Here is a 20,197-nt window from a genome sequence, read left to right as displayed (position 1 = left end):
ATGGGTGAGCGCTTCCTCATGTTGATGTAAAGTGCTTTAGAGTGAGTTGAAGGTATAAGAGTGCTATATAAAAATGTGACCATTTACCATAATTTGGTCGAGATGAAGCCAACTTTGTGCAAATCTTGCTTCATCTTTATATAGACTGAAATATCCTGTCTCACTTTCACAAGTTTCAGGCTAAGCTGTTGTTTTGTAGAGTGAACCTTTCCCTGCCCACTCCCTCTTATCTGCTCTCAAGTGCTCCTTATGACTTTCCTATTTCTGTCCCTGTCTCATTTGGGAACAGACTCCTGGCGAATACTGTCAGCACTGGCTCGAGTTCATCTGAGCGACAAAGCAGCATAGCCATTAGAGCTAGCGGAGGAGGCTCTGATGCAAATGACTGCACTAGGGCTATGGCAATTCCCCTCCGTTGCAGCAGGGGGGGTGATCATTAGTGAGGCGTGCTTGATTGATATGGCACATTCCGGATGGCAGGTGGACCAGGCATCTCCACGCACAAGTCCCTCATGATTAATCTCATTTTAAGATGGATCTGGAGGGAAGAGAGGGTGGCTTAGAGATGAGCCAATGTACTTTTAACGTGATCATAAAGTTGAAAAACATAAATAATTGAAACAGTGGTAAGTTACTTGTGTTTTTCACTCTTCTGACCAGCATGTTTCACACAATCACACATACTTTCATACATAGCCAAGGTGGTTGAAGGACCTTGCCCAAGGACACCACAGTAAGCATTGATCAAACTGCCAACCTTCAGGGTAATGGGTGAAACATGAATAAAGGATTATCTTTAGGTGTGAATCATAAGCTGTGTGTATAAATGGACAAAGTGACGTCACACTCCCTTAGTCCACAGTCTATGGAGTGAATACAGAACTTAACACAGGGTTATATAGCATTTATACCTCCCCAAAATAGATTTATGTATAAAGGTTAAAGGTGCACTATGTGACTTTTCTGTTTGTCTCTGTGGAGAAGTTATTGTTTTTCTTGCAATGTTCCACAGAATGGCATTAAGCTCATCTGTCTTGCATTTATTAAATTAAAGATGTTTTTATAGCTACAAAAAATACATATAAAAAACATGCAATCTTACTGTGAGCAGCCTCTCCACAGACCTAATTTGGTCTGGTGGTGTAACCTGGCTGTTGAGTTAAGTTAAATGTCATATTGTTGAACATTCTTGGAAAAGCATCTTAATGGGAACCAGCCAATAATGGACTACAGAAAAGTTATATAGTGCAACTTTAAGTAGTAGCAGTTTTCTATAGAAATTTCTGTTGTTACAAATGTGGGCTTTGCCAGGTAAACTGTTAAACATAGAATATAGTTTGAATTCTTTCTGTTTTATTTTTGCTGTATTACAATATGGTACATGCTCTAATGGAGGTCAGCTAACCTTACAAATACTGCTGATGTATGTAATAGCAATGGGTAATTTGACTATTTCAGCAGTGTGAAAAGGGCGTTAGTTCATGAGGTGGTACAGCCATTACGATATTGAAGAGGTGGGTTCAAACTGCATTCTTTTACACTGCTGGAAAATAGGGATGCAACACTAACCATCACTCTCTTTGGCATTTCATGTTTTAGAACTTAAAATAATGCATTCAGACACTAGACATCTTGTTCTTACAGATCTGTTCCCTATACTGAGAACAATGGTTAGATCGCCATTTACTGGCAGCAGAGGGAGTAACTAGTGAAAAAAAACACTAATATATATTATATATTATATATATATATATATATATATATATAAAAAGCTTGCAGGTTTAATGGATGTGACTGGAGGTCTCGCAGTGTTTGAAGGTCATAGGAGACTCCAGACTTTTACTTGTGATGTAACAATCCCAGGAAATTCAATATCATAGTATTTTTTTTAGTGCTCAGAGGGAGTGTACTTACTTAACAGGATTCATCAACCAAGCGTGAATGAAGCAAAATACAACTCTAGGTATGTTTTTGATGAGGAAACAATGTTATTACAATCAGTTTTGCATAGGAAGAAGTTGCAGTCATATAATTCAGTAAGACTCCACACATATTAGGATAGTGTTACATCCATAAACAGCATGTCCATGTACATGGACATAGCTAGCCCACGAGCTGCCACTTTCCAAACAGGAAATGAGCATGGGCACTTCCAGCTCCATCGACTTCAACTCACTTTCTATTGAAAAAAACTTTACCCCTCTCTCTGTAACTACTGTTGTCAGACTTGTTATTTTGGTCTGAAAATGTTTTTTCAACCCCCTAAACATGATCCTGGAGGTATTATTTTGCTATTTTATTTGTTGATCAATATGAGAACATTGATAACAGACCAATAAGCTGCTCTCTTTTGCCGAGGTCGTTCCTCCTATTGTTAGCAACAGGTTTGATGGACAGTGTTACTAAACGCTCCTTCCCTGATAAACCAGAGGTGTGCGCAGTAAGGTGTGGGAATGCTTGGTGGTAGTTGGTTGCAGATTGGCAGCCTTGCTTCTGTCAGTCTACCCCAGGGCAGCTGTGGCTACAATAGTAGCTTGCCATCACCAAGTGTAGAGTGAATGAATAATCACTATAATGTAAAGTGCATTACAAGTGTAAGGCATTATTATTATTACCCAACAGCCTTGCTCCGGATTGACTCTCTGGTCTCTCGACTCCAGATTTGCCCCTATACCCGCTAGCCTTGGTGAGCTTCATTTGGCTGGAGCTGAAGGCTATGGGTGACGTCACACTCCCTTAGTTCACTTCGTGATCCAGTCTATGGTCACATCTCTACAGAAAATGTCACTGAGCAGAACACAACATGACATAGCTTTTGACAGTTACTCTGTTTGGTTGCATCCACACAAGGTCGCTGGGTCGTTTGAAGTTTCAGTGACCTGAAGAAGTGATGAAGAAAGAGCAGCATTGTGTCTGACAGCCGCCTGAAAACTCCACAGGGCAGCGTGGGACGCTCAAATGTTGACAATATTTTCAGTACTTTTCGTTCCTCGCTGGGGGGAAAACAGCCATAAGAGGTTAGGATATCAAATCATATGTTTGGACAGTGAACAGTTGTTTTTTTTTTTTCCTTTTTTGATTAAATTCCTAGAACCTGTGGCATGTAAAATGGGCCTTGTTTTAGATTTGATAAATGCAAGAATTATAGCTTAACAATCCTACAGTATATTATGAAAAATTGACACTTGTGAGTTTTAAGCCATGTTCTAATGTTGTTACCTCCTCAAAAACAGACCTGGAGTGTTTTGTTTCATTCACACATGTCTGAGTAACCCTTTGTATTAGTCTGTCTACATCTCCATAGCTCAAAATGCTTTGTTCCACTTTGTGATGTCATGAAGCGATAGTGTTCAAGTTAACAGATACCTTTTACCTTTTGTTCAGTAGAGATTGCCAATTCCAGGGCTGAAATTATCCAAATGATTCTAGTGAAGGTGTATAGAGTTTAAAAGCACAGTGGAGCACTTCCTGTATTATCACATGACATCACAAGGTTTTCAGTTCAGAGAAGAACTCAGCCTAAATATGCAGGATTTGTCTGTGAAACATTTGTGAATGAAACAAAACAAAACTCCAGATATGTTTGTGATGAGGAAACATTATAACATAGATCAGAAAATAGCGTAATATGGGCCCTTGATGTTTTTCTGTGATTGCTAATGTGTGTTTCAGCTCATTCTTTTAAAAATAAAGAAATATGTGGTAAGAAAAAGAGCAAAATAGGACATAAAATAGGACAAATTATCCAGCTAAGATAGTTCTGACCAAGACCAATTCTCCTATGTGGGCAATAAAGTGTATCAAAACTATGGCTACATGTTTTAACTTCACACCTTTTTTTTTTTTTTTTTACATTTCTTCTGATTATTTCAGTTCTTCCCCATTACAAAGCATTGACCTGCTATTGTTGTTGTTGAAATTAGCCTGACCTATTCAACTGTCTTAATGTAAATTAAAAATGTTTCAGATTGCTTCACAGTACATATGTTCTTAGGTCTCAGCTTCCTGTTATAAGCAACATTTTGTGGACTTTCACCATTCAAAAGATGGAATTGTAGTTTTGAATTGTTAATTGCTATGACAAATTTTTTCATTACTCTGAAACCCATGGATATACTATCATTTAAAATAGGGCTATTTTACTTCTTTGTAGTAACTGCTAACACATATCATACATGTACATGTACATTTATCTCCCAAAACAGCCATTTCAGGGCTTTAATTTGTAAATGAAGAAACTTAATTTGTAATCAGTCAAGGCAATAATAGGTATTTCTGTAAAAGCCAGGAAACTATTGTGTTTGAAATTTAAATCTGTTCTGAAAACCTGCCAAAACAGCGGAAATATGAAGGCGAGACAAGAACTCAAAATGACCAGTTTATTATCACCGCGAGCCCGTTTGAACGGTTCACAGGCCTGATTGAACTCCCAATGCTGATTTCAACTGCAGTTTTTCTCTTCTTTTTAGAAATGCCTTTAAGCAGCTGCTGGTTGGCTGCCAAAGAGACGGATGCAGAGGAACTGTATCAGTCGTGCTCTCAGCGGGAGTCAGCTCTCCTTCAGGAGTGAGGAGCTTGACTGAGCAGGGGCTGACAGTTCCTCACTTCTCTTTCTTGTTCCTCTGGCACAAAGCTACAATTGGGCACATTTGTAAAGCTCTCATTCAGCACTGATTTCTCCTTTTGTCTGGACCCACATGCATTCATCATCACAACAAATTTCCTAACAAAATGGCAGACCAATATTGACTTTGTTTACGCTATATTGTCACATTATGGCTCTAAGCTATGACCCAAAAATACACAAAACAGTTGCCAATAAAATTTCTATTTATTTACAAAAATGAATGATTACTTTAAGTTTAATGAGGTGTGTAAATGTCAGGGTGTAGGTGTGTGTGATAGTTTCAGTGAGTGTTAAACTAAATGGTGTGGGCGCGCAGGTGCAGAGCTGGGAGCGGAGTGAGCCAGCCTGAGCTAGTGGCTGTAAGCAGTTTTATACAGGCGCTGTGCGTCGGGCCCTTGGCGCACAAAGCAAAACTATTAAATACACGGCCACAAGGGGGCAGTCAAGACCTGGCTGTGACAAAATTTACACTATTAAACACTGTTGTTGTCAATGTTTTTTAACGCAGATCAGGCCTCTATGGAGCTCGACTTATAACCTTATTTTAAATCTGTCTCTGAAACTTTATAAACCACTAAGTTATTTAGTTATTTATTTCACTGAATATTGAATTTTAAATGTACTTTTTGTACTGAAAATAACCGGGTTATGGATATTAGTTACCACATAGCCATTGAGTTCTTAATATTAGAATTTTTTGAAAAGTCAAAGGGAAAGATGTATGGAAATTTTATGTGCGGAACCAGAGCAGACTTCGAGAAGGACGGACTGTTGAGCTCCATAGCCTTGAGGCAATAAGTCTATAGGAGCTATCCATTGTGCTGATAGAGTGAGGATTTCTGTTGAGTAAAATCACATGGCGCAGAAATGCATGGATAGAATATTACATAACGGTGGAACAGCTCCTCTTCCTGCTGATCCTTTCTCACCCAGGTTGCTGCAAGTGGATGTCAGTGAATTAGCGTCAGCATTTGTGGCCTTCTATAGTTATCTAATCTATACTCAGGCAAGTCCAGGGCACATCCATGATGACTGCACAAAGAAGGGTGCGTAAGCGTGTTTTGGGCATCCCAAATGTTCTTTCTGCCACACTACTCTTTAACGTGTGCTTTTGATTAGCCAGCTCGCCCATTGTCCCTGGCATAATGAACAAGGTCATCAGTTTGGTCATCAGAGCATACCCATTTTCCCCAACATGACGCATGTATCTGAACATGCGTGCAGTCAATCACACCCATAGATTGTAAAGAAGTGAGCTAAGGGTGTGTGGCATCACCCATAGCATTCAGCTCCAGTCAAATGAAACTCATTGAGGCTAGCAATTATAGGGGCGAATTTAGAGCCGAGTTTCATATTTGGAATTCCAAGAATCATAGCAACCAAAGAGCCAATCAGGGAGCAAGCCTGCTAAACGTAACACCCCTTCCCTCCCGCAGCGCTGTTTTAGCAAGAAGCGAATGCTTAGCAATGCTGTCAATCAAACCTTTTGCTAACACTAGTAGGAGCAGCCTCAGGGAAAGAAGGCAGCTGATTTGTCTATTGTTAATGTTCTTATTTTGATTTAGAAACACAAATAAGCTAAATAAAAATACCAGGATCATGTAGAGCATTTTAATACAACCATTTTAAAACAGAGAGAAGGTTTTTTTTTTAATGTAAAGTGAATTAGAACCAGAGTCGATGGAGCTGGAAGCACTTCTACTGACTTCCAATTTGGAAAGCAGGGGCTAGCAGGTTAGCTTTGTCCATATATATATATATATATATATATATATATATATATATATATATATATATATGGCGACAGTGGCTCAGTTGTTAGAATGTTGCTCCCCCAACCCGAAGGTGAGAGGATCGAGTGCTGCTCGGACCAAGTTCTGTCGTTGTGTCCTTAGGCAAGACACTTCACCCACATTGCCTAGTATGAAAGTGGTGTGTGTGCTTTGAGAGGCTTTGAAAAAACGCATTACAAGTGTAAGCCATTATATATATATATATATACATACAGTATAGGATCGCCCCAAGAGACCAGGGAACCTAAACATATGCCATAAGTCTATTATATTAGTATATTTCACATGCTGGTCATCAGGAGATACAGGGAATTCACTAGCACAACTTGCTACACTGAGACATGCCTCCAAATGAACCCAGGGAATGTTAGAAAAACCCAGACCCCAGGGAGGGCATGAGGGCTGGTTGATCAAGACTCCAAGAAAAAAAAAAAAACAATTTAAACAACTCAAATGCATTCTAATATAAACATGCAGTTGTAATGGACACAATTTGGTGACAGAAATGCTCAGAATGACTCTGGTCGATGATTTATGGACCTAAAAATGGTGTTGCATTTTTCCAATCCAAAATTGAAATTGAGTCATTTCCGAATATTCAAAGGGAGGTGACTTTGTAAATTAATAAAAGAAGCCAATGGAGAAGGCAAAATGTTGTTTTCCATGAGAGAACAACATTATAACATGATTAAAAGTTCAGAAAAGTGTATTTTGCATGTGTGCCCTATATCCCCATATTGGGGAAAATGGAACATATTTTAACACCTCTTTCTCCACCCTAGCTGTAAACAGGGTATACTATGAGACGCTCGCCTGAGACCGGAGCAGTCACACACACACAGGAAACAGATGGAAGGACTGCTTTATATAACAGTGTGAAGAGAGGCAAGCAGGCAACGTGTCCTAAAGGTTATTCTGCTTATTTTTGGGCTTAGATGACAAATTGTTCAAAGTGTGATTTTTAACATTTGTGCAGAAAAACATTTCAAAACAGCTTGCAGATGGCTGGTGGTTATGTAGCACAGAGCAGTTTAAAAGTGTGGACTATAGAAACAAAAAACACAGTAAGTACAAAATGATTTTTTTTTATTGCACCTTTATGGGCAAATTACTATTATTTTTAGGGCATATAAAGCACTGTTTGTAGCATAGCTGAATGTTCTTTGCCACAGTCACAGCTGGATAGCATTTGAAAGTTATTTGAAAGTTTAAAAGTCCCATATTACACACAATTGACTCTTGTGAGCTTTAAGCCATGGTAGAATGCTGTTACCTTTTCAAAAACATACCTGCAGTTGTGTTTAATTTCATTCACATATGTTTGAGTAATTCTTTATTAATAGTTGTTAATGTCTACATCTCCAAAGTTCAAAATGCTCTGTTCCACCTTGTGATATCATGTAGTGGTAATCTTCAAGTTAACAGCTACCTTTTACCTTTTGTTCAGTAGATTAGTAGGCAATTCCAGGGCTGAAATCATCAAAATGATTCTAGTGAAGGTGCATGGAGTTTAAAAACACAGTGGAGCACTTCCTGTATTACCACACGACATCACAAGGTGGAACGAAGTGTTTTCTGTTTGAGAGAACTCAGCCTAAATATGCAGGGTTTGTGTGTTAAACATGTGTGAATGAAACAAACTCCAGGTATGTTTCTGATGAGGAAACATTATAATGTAGATTAAAAAAATGTGTAGTATAGTAATATTATCTCTTTGCAGTCCCGAGGCTGCAATACATTTGATAGCCAGGCTGGTGCCAATGTTTTCATAGCAACAGCTAAAATAGTATTTTTTGAGTTGCCAGGGAGGATCAAGGAGGGAACAGCAGAAGAGGAGGAAGATTTCATAATAAGTTACACACTGGCAAATTTATCTCGGCTGCTTTGAAAATCTTGCCAATAACAGGGGTGTTGTTGGACAGCTCTGCTCAAAGTCCTGCTCAGCTGAAAAAACAAAAACAAGTTCTTAGGTCATTTTGTTCTTGCTGCCCTAGGTGCAGCAACTAAGATCTTGCATCTTATTTAGAATGGGTTGGTCATGCTAATTATGCAAAATTCACTTTTTTTTGGAGCTTTCTACCATGTTATAACATTGTTCTCTCATCAAAAACATGCCTGAAGTAGTTTTATATGCCATCCATGCAAGTCTGAGTAATCTAGCGATCACTCTCAAGTCTATGTCACCCATGCTCACTCACTGCAATTCCTCAAAAAGCATAATACAAAACAATACACTACAACTTCACAAACCTGATGCGATGTGCAGTAGTTTCATTAGCTAAAACATGCTAAAAGTCTAATACCCCCCTTGGATTAAACCAGGTCAACCTAGATCTATTCCAGAACACACTTTCAACCAAGAGTATCGGTATCAAATGATGGAGCTGTGTACCTCAGTTTGAGAACCACTGGCGCAGATAAAAACCATCACTTGATCTGTTGTTGTTGTTGTTAACCTGGGCACTTTGTTCTTCCACATCTGCAGCTTGAGCTCATTTGTTGGCCAGTGTAGAGGGCTGGTCTGTGGAGGCTGTCCGGGCTAAGCAGCAGCAGATAAAAGAGTCCACTGGCTCCCAATGGCCGCTGCTGCTGGTCAGGCCCGAGCAAGTCCAAGGACAGCTGAAGGCACTCCAAAGTATTTCACATTTCACACATCCAAAGCATTTTTCTTCCCCTGCTCCTCAGACTCTTCCCTCAGACAGCCATCTGCCACGCTTGAGTGCAGGTGACTTTGATTTTTTTACAAGCCTTAAATTTCAAATGCTGGACTTGCGCTCACTCGGCAATGGACAAACAACAGCTCTTCTGCAGAGACCATAGAGTTTAAAGTGTGTATGACAGGTTAGACTATTCATTTCACAAAAACATGCCTGGCCAAAAAAAAGTCACCACCTGGATTTAACTAAGCAAATAGATATGGGCCTCCTATTGGATAATTACTGCAGGTTCAGCAACAGTCTGTGCTCAAAGAATGAGGTCAGCTGACTACCTGAATATACTGAATGACCAGGTTATTCCATTTCTTCCCTGATGGCACAGGCATATTCCAAGATGACAATGCCAGGATTCATCTAGCTCAAATTGTGAAAGAGTGGTTCAGGGAGCACGAGACATCATTTTCACACATGGATTGTCCACCACAGAGTCCAGACCTTAACCCCATTGAGAATCTTTGGGATGTGCTGGAGACGACTTTGTGCAGCGGCCAGACTCTACCATCATCAATGCAAGATCTTGGTGAAAAATTAATGCCACACTGGATGGAAATAAATCTTGTAACATTGCAGAAGCTTATCAAATTTGCCACAGTGAATGCATGCCACAATCAAAGCTAAAAGCGGTCCAACAACATATTAGAATGTGTGACCTTTTTTGTGGTGGCAACTTCTTTTGGCCAGGCAGTGTATATTTAAAAAGAACTGTATGTAAGATTTAGGTTTTCAATTCCATAATCATGACCTACCTGTGTCCCCAGTTATGAGGTATGTTCAAATCATATATAGCTTTTACTGATAACACTTACTGATACTGATTTATTCACCTGAGTTCCTTGTTTGGGTTGCCAGTTTCAGTGTTGAAATCCAGTTGGTTTAAACCTAAAAGGACGCTCTCTGGTCTGAATAACTACCTTAACTCCAGCAGCATTATTTTTCAGTGCCTTTGCTGCTACAGTATATGCTGTCCATAGACTGAGAAAAACTTGTGTGTCCTCTATATATATAGGTCTAGGCATTGGCAACCTGTGTTCACTTGTGATTATAGTGCTGTTCCTTTAAGACTTTCTAAAAATCTTGTCTATATTTTTTTATAGTTTCTTTGTTTTGTTTTTTGTGTGATGTTCATACTTTTACTTCCTAGTTGGACACAGGCAGCAAATATGACATACATACCGTGGCTTGCAAAAGTATTCATACCCCTGGAACTTTTTCACATATTGTCACAACCACAAATTGAAATACATTTTATTAGCATTTTATGTGAGAAACACAAAATGACACACAAGTGTGAAGTGGAAGGAAATATTTTCAAGATTTCCAATTTTTTAAAATAAAAAACTTAAAAGTGCAGCGTGCAAAAGTATTCACCCCCCTTTTTCTTGAATGCAGCCAATTGCTTTTAGAAGTTGCCTGATGATTTTGGAAAAATTGAATGTTGACTTAATGACTAAAAAGAGTCCACCTGTGTGTAATCTTGTCTCAGTATAAATGCAGCTGTGCTGTGAAGGCCACAGAAGTTTGTTAAGAAAGTGTCAGGGAGCAAACCACAAAATGAAGTCAAAGGAGCACATCAAACAGGTCAGACAAAAAGTTGTGGTGAAGTTTAAAGCGGGGCTTGGATCTAAAAAGATTTCCCAAGCATTTAACATCTCTAGGGGCACTGCTCAATCCATCATCCGGAAATGGAAAGAGTATGGCACAACTGCAAACCTACCCAGACATAGACTTCCACCAAAACTTACAGAACGAACAAGAAGAGCACTCATCAGAGATGTAGCCAGGAGGCCCATGGTGACTCTGGAAGAGCTGCAGAGATCCACAGCTCAGGTGAGGGAATCTGTTCACAGGACAACTATTAGCCGTGCACTACATAAATCTGGTCTTTATGGAAGAGTGGCAAGAAGAAAGCCATTGTTGAAAACCATCCATAAGAACTCTCGTTTAGTTTGCTAGAAGTCATTTGGATGACACAGCAAACATATGGCAGAAGGTGCTCTGGTCTGATGAGACCAAAATCAAACTTTTTGGCCTAAAAGCAAAACTGTACGTGTAGAAGAAAACTAACACTCCACACACTATCCCCACAGTCAAACACGGTGATGGCAGCATCATGCTGTGGTGGTGCTTTTTTTCAGCTGGAACAGGGAAACTGGTCAGAGTTGATGGGAAAATGGATGGAGCTAAATACAGGGCAATCTTGGATGAAAACCTGCAAAAGTCTTGAGACTCTGGCGGAGTCTCAAGCACAAACACAAAGCCAAAGCAACAATGGAATGGTTTAAAGCAAAACATACTCATGTGTTAGAATGGCCCAGTCAAAGTCCAGACCCAAATCCAATTGAGAATCTGTGGCAAGATGTGAAAACTGCAGTTCACAAATGGTCTCCATGAAATCTGACAGAGCTGGAACTGTTTTTGCCAGGAAGAATGGGCAAAAATTTCAGTCTGTAGGTGTGCAAAGTTTGTCGAGACATACCCCAAAAGACTTGCAGCTGTAATTGCAGCAAAAGGAGGTTCCACAAAGTATTGATTTAGGGGGGCTGAATACTTTTGCACACTGCACTTTTCAGTTTTTTTTTTTTTTTTAGTTTTTTTTTTTTTTAATGATGTATCATTTTCTTTCTACTTCACATGTATGTACCATTTGCATTACATATTCACATAATGCCAATGATGATGTGATTGTGGTTCTAGGGGTCTGAATACTTTTGCAAGCCACTTTGGAGGTAATTTCACAACTGTTACCATAATGTTAACGAGGGCCATTGCAGACAACACCGCTATTTTGTAAATTTTTGATGGAATACCGCTACCTGTGTCATCAACACAGAAAATGCCATTGTAGAACTCAGCACTAGATCCTGTATTTTTAATTTTACATCAATTATGTGTCCGTTTGTGGAGAAAAAGTAGCAAAGAAAAGCATAGTAAACATTTACCACAGGTACTATCTGACCAATCTGGTCTATGCTGATACCACCTTTTTCCAAAATGAATTATTACTTTGATTACTTGCTGATACCGATACCAATACCACACATTATTTTTTACAGGGGTTCTAAAACAGTGGTAAATCTAATTCATTGTTTCCTTATTTATTTTCCAATATCATTATCCAATGCATTATTTCATATAAATATAATTTCATTATAGTATAGCCTATTTTTTCACTGGAATGCTTTTTTGAGGGGCTGTTATAAATTTCTACTAAAATCACTGTAGTTAGGTATAATTCCAATATAATTTAGAGAAGAAGCACCTATAATATTTATTACATCATCTCTGCCAACTGCGCACTCTGTGCTAACTGCCAAGAAGCCACTTTAGCACAATAATGAATGTTCTCTTACTTATACCACTTTGGCCAATATAGACATGTGATACCTTTTTTAAACTCAACCCACTCTACTCAGTTGCTAAATTAGTTTGTTAATTACAAGTCCCAATGCATGCATAAGCAAAGAATCACCAGCACCATTGAGCTACATTTGCCTGTTACTATGTAAACACAAGCACTGCACCTTTGTGAATTATACAAACTTTTAAGAGTTCTACATATTTCCACAATTAATGGAAGAGTTACATATGATTAAAGCTGAGGTTAATGTGCACAACACTTAATGTGCTTCTTTATGGTCACTACTCCTCAGCTGAGAGGCGAGCACTGGTATTGGCAGCAATAACAGTTCTTGGTATTGGCAGCACATTGAGTACAAATACGAGTACTGGCACCTGGTATTAGGCCAATATCCGATACTGGTATCAGTATTGGTGCATCCCTACCACTAAACCAAGTAATAATGAGAAAAACATGAAAATCTGTCATATAGATTTTAAAGGGAACGTCTAAAAGGTAACTAGCAAAATCACATCTCTGCTCAATATAAGGCAAAACTGGGACGAATGCTGTCTGCTGGTGAACTTGCTTAGTGAATAAATCCACTTTGAGCAAACATTATGTAAACGGATGGCCTTCAGCGTTCATTGCACTCATTACTAATTAAACTGGGAGTGTAATTGGTGTGATTGCTTCAACTTCCAGCAGCCACAGCCTCAGCTCTTCTAAATCTTTGAATAAACTTTCCATCCAATGTTGTTTCTGAAGAGACAGTAAAGCTGCTTTCAGTTCTGCTGTGGTCATGTAGCTTCAAAGTGTATTTTTGTCAGTGGCAAACATACACTGTGTATATATAAATGGACATAGTTAACCTGCTAACCACTGTGTTCCAAATAGGAAGAGAGCAAGGGGGCGCTTCTAGCTCCATCAACTGTGGCACCAATTCACTTTCTATTGAAAAACTGTCGCCCTTCTCTCTACAACTGCTGCTGCCAGTTTGCTCATTTTGGTCTGAGGTTACTCCCACTAGCATTAGCAACAGGCTTGACTGACAGCATTGCTACACCGCAAGTCCCACTAAACCCAGCGGGAAGGGGAGTCACCTTCAACCCCCTACACACACACTAGATTAATAAGCAGTAATAACGTGTACTTGAATAAATGGATAAGTGTAATGCCGGAGAGTGGTACATTCCAGGCAAAGCTAAATCAACTCAATGTCCACAAGCAGGTAACAGAACCAGGGCAAGTTGTAGGCATTTGTTGGTTGTAAACGAAATACAAAAAAACAATAGCTTACTCGCCTTTATCCTGCACCCTTTTTTCTTGCTCCTTTTTTTTCTTTTTTTCCATCCTTTAGCCTTACTTGTAACCTTTTTTTTAGGAGCCATTTCATTATTTGATGACACTGATACAATGTTTCATGAAGCTTTTTTCCCCATTTATTTCAAGTGCAGTACACTTCAAATGAACTGAAATCAGTGTGGTCAGGGCAGTTCTCTCTGAGGATGTCCCTTTATGCTTATTGACCTGACATGTTTCGGCCCCTTTTCAAAGGTGTCAGCTTACTGCTGTGATATGTTTCTTATCAGCTGTTGTTCTCAGACATGGTCAGTTTGAGAAATCTGGCAGATCTGTCAGACTGATCATACTCGTCGTCACTTGGTGGTCTCTGGAGAAGTGAGTCCCATGTGTGAGCCAAGGTAAATGCCCCCTCATCTCCGCTGATGGTTCGTGTGGCCCGCTTCCTCCTTTCAATAGTATCTCGTGCCCATGCTCTTAGTATGTTTATGCCACAGGCCAGCCCTAAGCAGACCTTCCACCAGAAAGGTCACAAAGTACACATTTAAGTAAACTAAATAGTTTAGCTTGAACATTTTTCTACCAACAACTTTGGTTGGCTAACTCTTTGGTTTAAATCACAGTTTATGCTTGAGCAAAATACAACAGACGCGGTGATAGTGAAGTGGGATTCTCAGTAGAGCTCCTCCATTATGTCCAGCAAATGTTGAGCAGACATATTTGCATATTTCAAGCCGGAGCTTCTTTAAGATCTTCATCTAAATTGAGGTCATGCTTTTGCCTTGTGTTTTTCCTCTGCCTCCTGTCAGTTCTGCTGTTCTCTGCAACTAAAGCTCTGCCGCTCAATCAATGTCTTTGAGCTCAAAGAAAGGTAATCCAGATAACAATCAGTACTGAAACCAGTACTGAGACAAGACACTCATTTGAAAGTGAAAAAAAAAAAAAAAGTGGAACTTACTGAACTACTGAATTGTGTTAAAATTGTCTCTCAGTGTAAATTAGAACTAGTATAAAAACACACATTAAAAAGATTTATTTTATTTATTTAGTGTTCAAGATTACATTACCACTGGAGCAACTGCCAGTCCAATCCACCATGGAAAAATAAAAAATCCCCACAGGAAGTCAAAATTTCGAGTTTTTAGCTCATAATTAGGAGTTTTAAAATTCATAATTAGGAGTTTAAAACTTAAAACTGTTATGTTTATCACCAACGTACTTTTATAAATGAATAAATTAAGCTCTAGTAAAGTTTCTGGCGTCTTGATTGTGGATCGTGAACGCTGTTCTCACCACTGTTTTGTGCCGTGATCGCTATTCTGACCGCTCATGAGCTCTGGTCTATGATGAGCGCTCGTCTTCCGTGGTCTGAGTGGAGTGCTAGTTTATTCACAACCCCTGTTGGTTTATTGAGGATATTATTAAAATATCAAATTAATTTAATCAAAATTGATAAGGTTGACATTTTGTAAATATTACATTCCCACAATTATGAGTTTTAAAACATCTAATGACGAGTTTAAAATTCCTAATCACGAGTTTAAAACTCCTAATTAGGAGTTATAATCTACTAATTACGAGTTTAAAACTCAAAATTTCAACTTACTGTGGGGCTTTTTTTTTTTTCCATGGCAGAAATGGGCTTGCTTCCCTGCAGTGAAGACAAAGCCTCCTAAGAAGACAGAACAAAAACTCTCTTGCCAAAAAGTGTTTGAAATTAAGATAGGCACTAATATCATAGATCTTCATGGTCATTTGGAGAATCTAATTGACAGCACACATACTCAAGAAACGGAGACTATAGTTGTAATCAAAGAGGAACCTCAATCACCAAAGTACACAGGTGATGTCCTAGACGATTACAGCTGGGTTTGGCTTGACTGATATGACCAGATCAACCTGACCAAAGCTGGTGAGAAAAAGCTAAGAAATATGTAAAGGCAAAACGGGAAAAAGAAGACCTCAGAAAAACCTAGCACAGAAAATGAAATCACAGCAAAGGAGGCTGCAGTGAAGGTGATGTGCACAGAAACTAATGAGTCTCAATCTAAACAGAGAGATCTGAAGGGCAAGACCTATAAGAAGACTGAGGAACCTACAGTGAGAGTCCAGGGTCCATCACTAAAGACTAAAAATAATGTCCCAGGGAAGTCTACTCACACTATTCCTGCAGAGGAGACAAAACCACCTAAGAAGAAGACACGGGACAAGCCCAATGTCACCAGCAGCACACAAAATAACAAGCCTGAAATACCTTCAGTTAAAGCAAAGATAATGTCTCAACCACTAAAATCGCAGAAAAATGTCAGAGGTAAGAATCCTTGCTCCCCTGCAGAGGAGACAAAACCTCCAAGGAAGACACAATCCAAGAAGAACCTCAATTTATTATTATGGCAATGGTCCTAATTGCACATAACACATAGATAGCTTAGACCTTAAAAGAGCCAGAAAAAAACTTGCAAAAACACAAACCCATCACCAAAACATCAAAACCAAACTTATTCTAACTGATTTATATATATATATATATATATATATATATATATATATATATATATATATATATATATATATATATATATATATATATATATATATATATATATATTTGCACACTAAAGTTTAGATTGTAAACCTTGGGCTGAAAAAACAAACAAACAAAAAAAACTGAAAAAAGGCAGAATTATTGGTCTTCCAATAATTAAAAAATAATAATAAATTATACATATATATATATATATATATATATATATATATATATATATATATATATATATATATATATATATATATATATAGGAAGAACAAAATAACCTCATTGGAGTAAAACCTAACAAATGACTTGACAGCGAGATGACGTTCAATCAATAGCATCTTCAGGAAGAGACTCATAGAACCCTGGAGACTGATGTGCAAATACAACTACACAAGCCAGAGAAGGATCATAGACAGAAAATGATGTCTCATGCTCCCTGAACCACTCTCTCACAATTTGAGCCAGATGAATCCTGGCATTGTCATCTTGGAATATGCCCGTGTCATCAGGGAAGAAAAAGTCCATTGATGGAATAACCTGGTCATTCAGTATATTCAGGTAGTCAGCTGACCTCATTCTTTGAGCACAGACTGTTGCTGAACCTAGACCTGACCAACTGGAGGAGGCTCGTACCTATTTGCTTAATTAAATCCAGGTGGCGACTTTTTTTTTTTTTTTTTGGACAGGCAGTGTATATTGTGTAAGCAGCCCGTAAAGCTACCATCCATAATCAAACTGGCCGACCCCAATGTTGCGTTCACATATATCACCACTAGATGCTATCCACATTTCTGCGGTCTGACAGAAGAAGACCAGAGAGCACCGGTGAGCCCGGACAAAGGCCAGGTGACAGGCGGGGGGAGGAGAGAACTGCCATCTACTGGTAAAAAAATAAAATAAAATTATATACACTTACGGATGGTAGGTTTAAGGTGGAAATGTGTTCTGTCTGCTTGTAATCAAATCAAATGTTGTACTGTCTGAGAATCAGGAAGTGCGCTGTTAGCAAACTAGTTGTTGTTAGCCCCTGAAAGTTGTGGGAAAAAAAGTAGAAACTCATTGTGGTGACTCATAATGATTCTACGAATGCATAAGTTAAATGAAATAACTTTGAAACCCTGCAAACTGTTTACATGAACTAGCGGCGTTTTTCATGTTTTAAATACCCTGATGATACCTCTGCCATCACTCAATAGTGTCAATATTTTTCAGTATTAATTTCTTTTACATTCAACATTGCACACATTCATCAAATTAAAATGCACATAGTTTAATTTAGTTATTTTAATTAAACATATATTTTCTAATTTTGGATGCACACATTCTAGTTAATATCTGTCTAAAATGTACTTACACTTGTACACTTTGCTTGAAGTTATTTTATTAATCACTGTTATTATTTTTGTATAGTTATAATTATTTGGCTTATTGTTACTTTGCTCAAGTTAGTAGTTTTCTTTTTTTTAGTGTAGTACGTTACTCTTCTATTTATTTTGGGTTAGTCCTCTTGTATTTAAACACACCTGTTGTCTGGTGGAGTTAGTTTTTGGTTTTGTTTGATTCTATTCTGGTTATGTTGACCCCAGAAAATGGCAAAATGGCAAAAATCAAGTAGTAAACATGCTCCGAAATGCCAGGGAGTGGTATTAAAAATTAGAAATATATATAAATATTTCTCTTTCATACATTTTTGGTTGGGAAAAAGCTAATACAGTGTTTATGCAGATTTGCGAGCTGAATGTATTGAAATGCAAATCATGGAGCTATCCAACAAATTGACTCTCTAGCGCCCTCTTCAAATTTCATTTTCAAAAATTCATAGAAGACAATCAAATTCATACTTACAAATATTGAAAAATGACTTGGTAGCACCCTCTAAAAAGCCCAATACATTTTTTTTGACAAAGTTTCTCATAGACAATTGAAATTTGGCACTTACATCCTCCTTGGCATACTGATCAAAAAAGCTAATGAGGACATACCTCTATCTGCAACCATGTTACCGTGGTAACATAAGAAATGTGTCATTGAAATACATGGGGTTCAGAGTACTGGACTTTGTTGTAGACTAAATAGATGCTCTACACTAATCCAATTATGGCCTAAAATTCAAGTTTCCCAAAAGACGACGTAATCTACAAGCACAATGTAAAATGATGAAAATTGTCTCCATGGCGCCCCCTTAAAAAGTCAAAACACATTATGCCAATGGAAGAAGACTCCAAACCTTTTTCAACATACAAAGATGAGACTTGTGAAAATAGCACATGTCATGACAATAAAAAAAAAAAAAAAAAACTCTATCATGACCCCATACTAAACCCAACAGGAACTGGGCCATATTGGTCAGAACCCCATTTATGCAAAATTGCACTTCTTACTTTTTATATCTCCACTTTGGAATTTAATTCAAGATGCTTGAAAATTGCTAAAACTAACCAAGTAACCAACCAACTAACCAACTAACCAACCATGTGCAATTAAATATTATTGTTTACATTTTTGATTAATTCTAAAATGTGGGTGGGTAATCCACATATCAGTGGGAATTTTGAAAAGCATAAAAAACGATTTCTCACAGGTGATGTCAAATTGAATTGGTCCCAATGAAACTTGTGCACGTGAATGCAACAAAGTACGTGTTGTATAGCTATGATATAAAACTGCTCTACAGCACCATCTTGAATTTATGAATGGGACCCAAAAAATTACTTTGTCACAAACATGTCAAATTTGGCATGGATATCTGTATTGCCATACTGAACAAAAATGCCACAGAACACATACCTCTGTTTGCAATGGTGTTGCCATGGCAATGTCCAACTTTTCACATAGAAACATGGGTTATGGTTAACTGGGCTGAAAAAAAAATAGACCATTGAAATTTAGTACACATATTCCACTCATCGCACTGAACAAAAAAAGTAAATGAAGACATACCTCTATTTCCAATCGTGCAGGCGTAAAAATGTCATAAATGGTCTCATTGGAAGGAATGGAGTAGAATTAAATAAATGCTGATTTTGAACGGTTGTCCACACCGTCCACAGTGTGAACATTATGATATTATGTTAATCTACCAAATATGCTGCATAACTATGTTACAAAAATGTCAAATATTTAATCTATTCAGATAAATGCAGGTATATTTTTTGTTGACAGGCTAGGTTTTATAGGCAGAGCTGACATTTTTTGATGTACCGGCAGAGCGTCTTGACAAGGCATATTTACTCAAAGGATCACCGGCTCTGACAATTTTCTGAATATCTCTCCTCACTCTTCATTCCCATTTTACCCTCCTTGGTGTTAAAGTCAAATAAAACGGTATAGAATAAATTAATAAGTCATTTTCAAATCACTCTCCTACATGTTTGATATCTCTGTCAATAAAATGGAGCAGATGGAAAAATATCGTATGTTTACTTTCTTGCATCATTGGCTGAAACTATTTAATTAGCTCTCATCGTGTGGGAAGCGCAAACATCTCATTCTGAGCCGACTGTTTATGTGCAGTCAGCCTAATTAGTTTTTAGCTGAGCCTTTGGTCCATGTCAGCGATTGGCTATTACATTCTCACACTCATTTGCCGTTGACAGTCTTCTATACCCACCATGGACAGACTCACAGGAGCTGCCATGCTTGCATACATTTTTCAAACTGGTCCATCTCTATTATTAGTGTTCCAGTGACACAAATGGAACATATCTTGACATGCTTATTTTTATCCGAGACAACAGCGAAGTATAATATGCAAATGTTTTGGTCAACATGTCAGTTTAGAATTGCGAGATGTTTTATTGTTGATGCTATAGGGCGCATAATGCTTTAAGATTCTCCTCTTGAAAGTAGTGAGTGTCACACAGTCTGCTTCAACTGTTCACGCTG

This window comes from Periophthalmus magnuspinnatus, chromosome 10, assembly GCF_009829125.3.
Source record: "Periophthalmus magnuspinnatus isolate fPerMag1 chromosome 10, fPerMag1.2.pri, whole genome shotgun sequence".
Lineage (NCBI taxonomy): Eukaryota > Metazoa > Chordata > Actinopteri > Gobiiformes > Gobiidae > Periophthalmus > Periophthalmus magnuspinnatus.
This window is presented reverse-complemented; position numbering follows the sequence as displayed.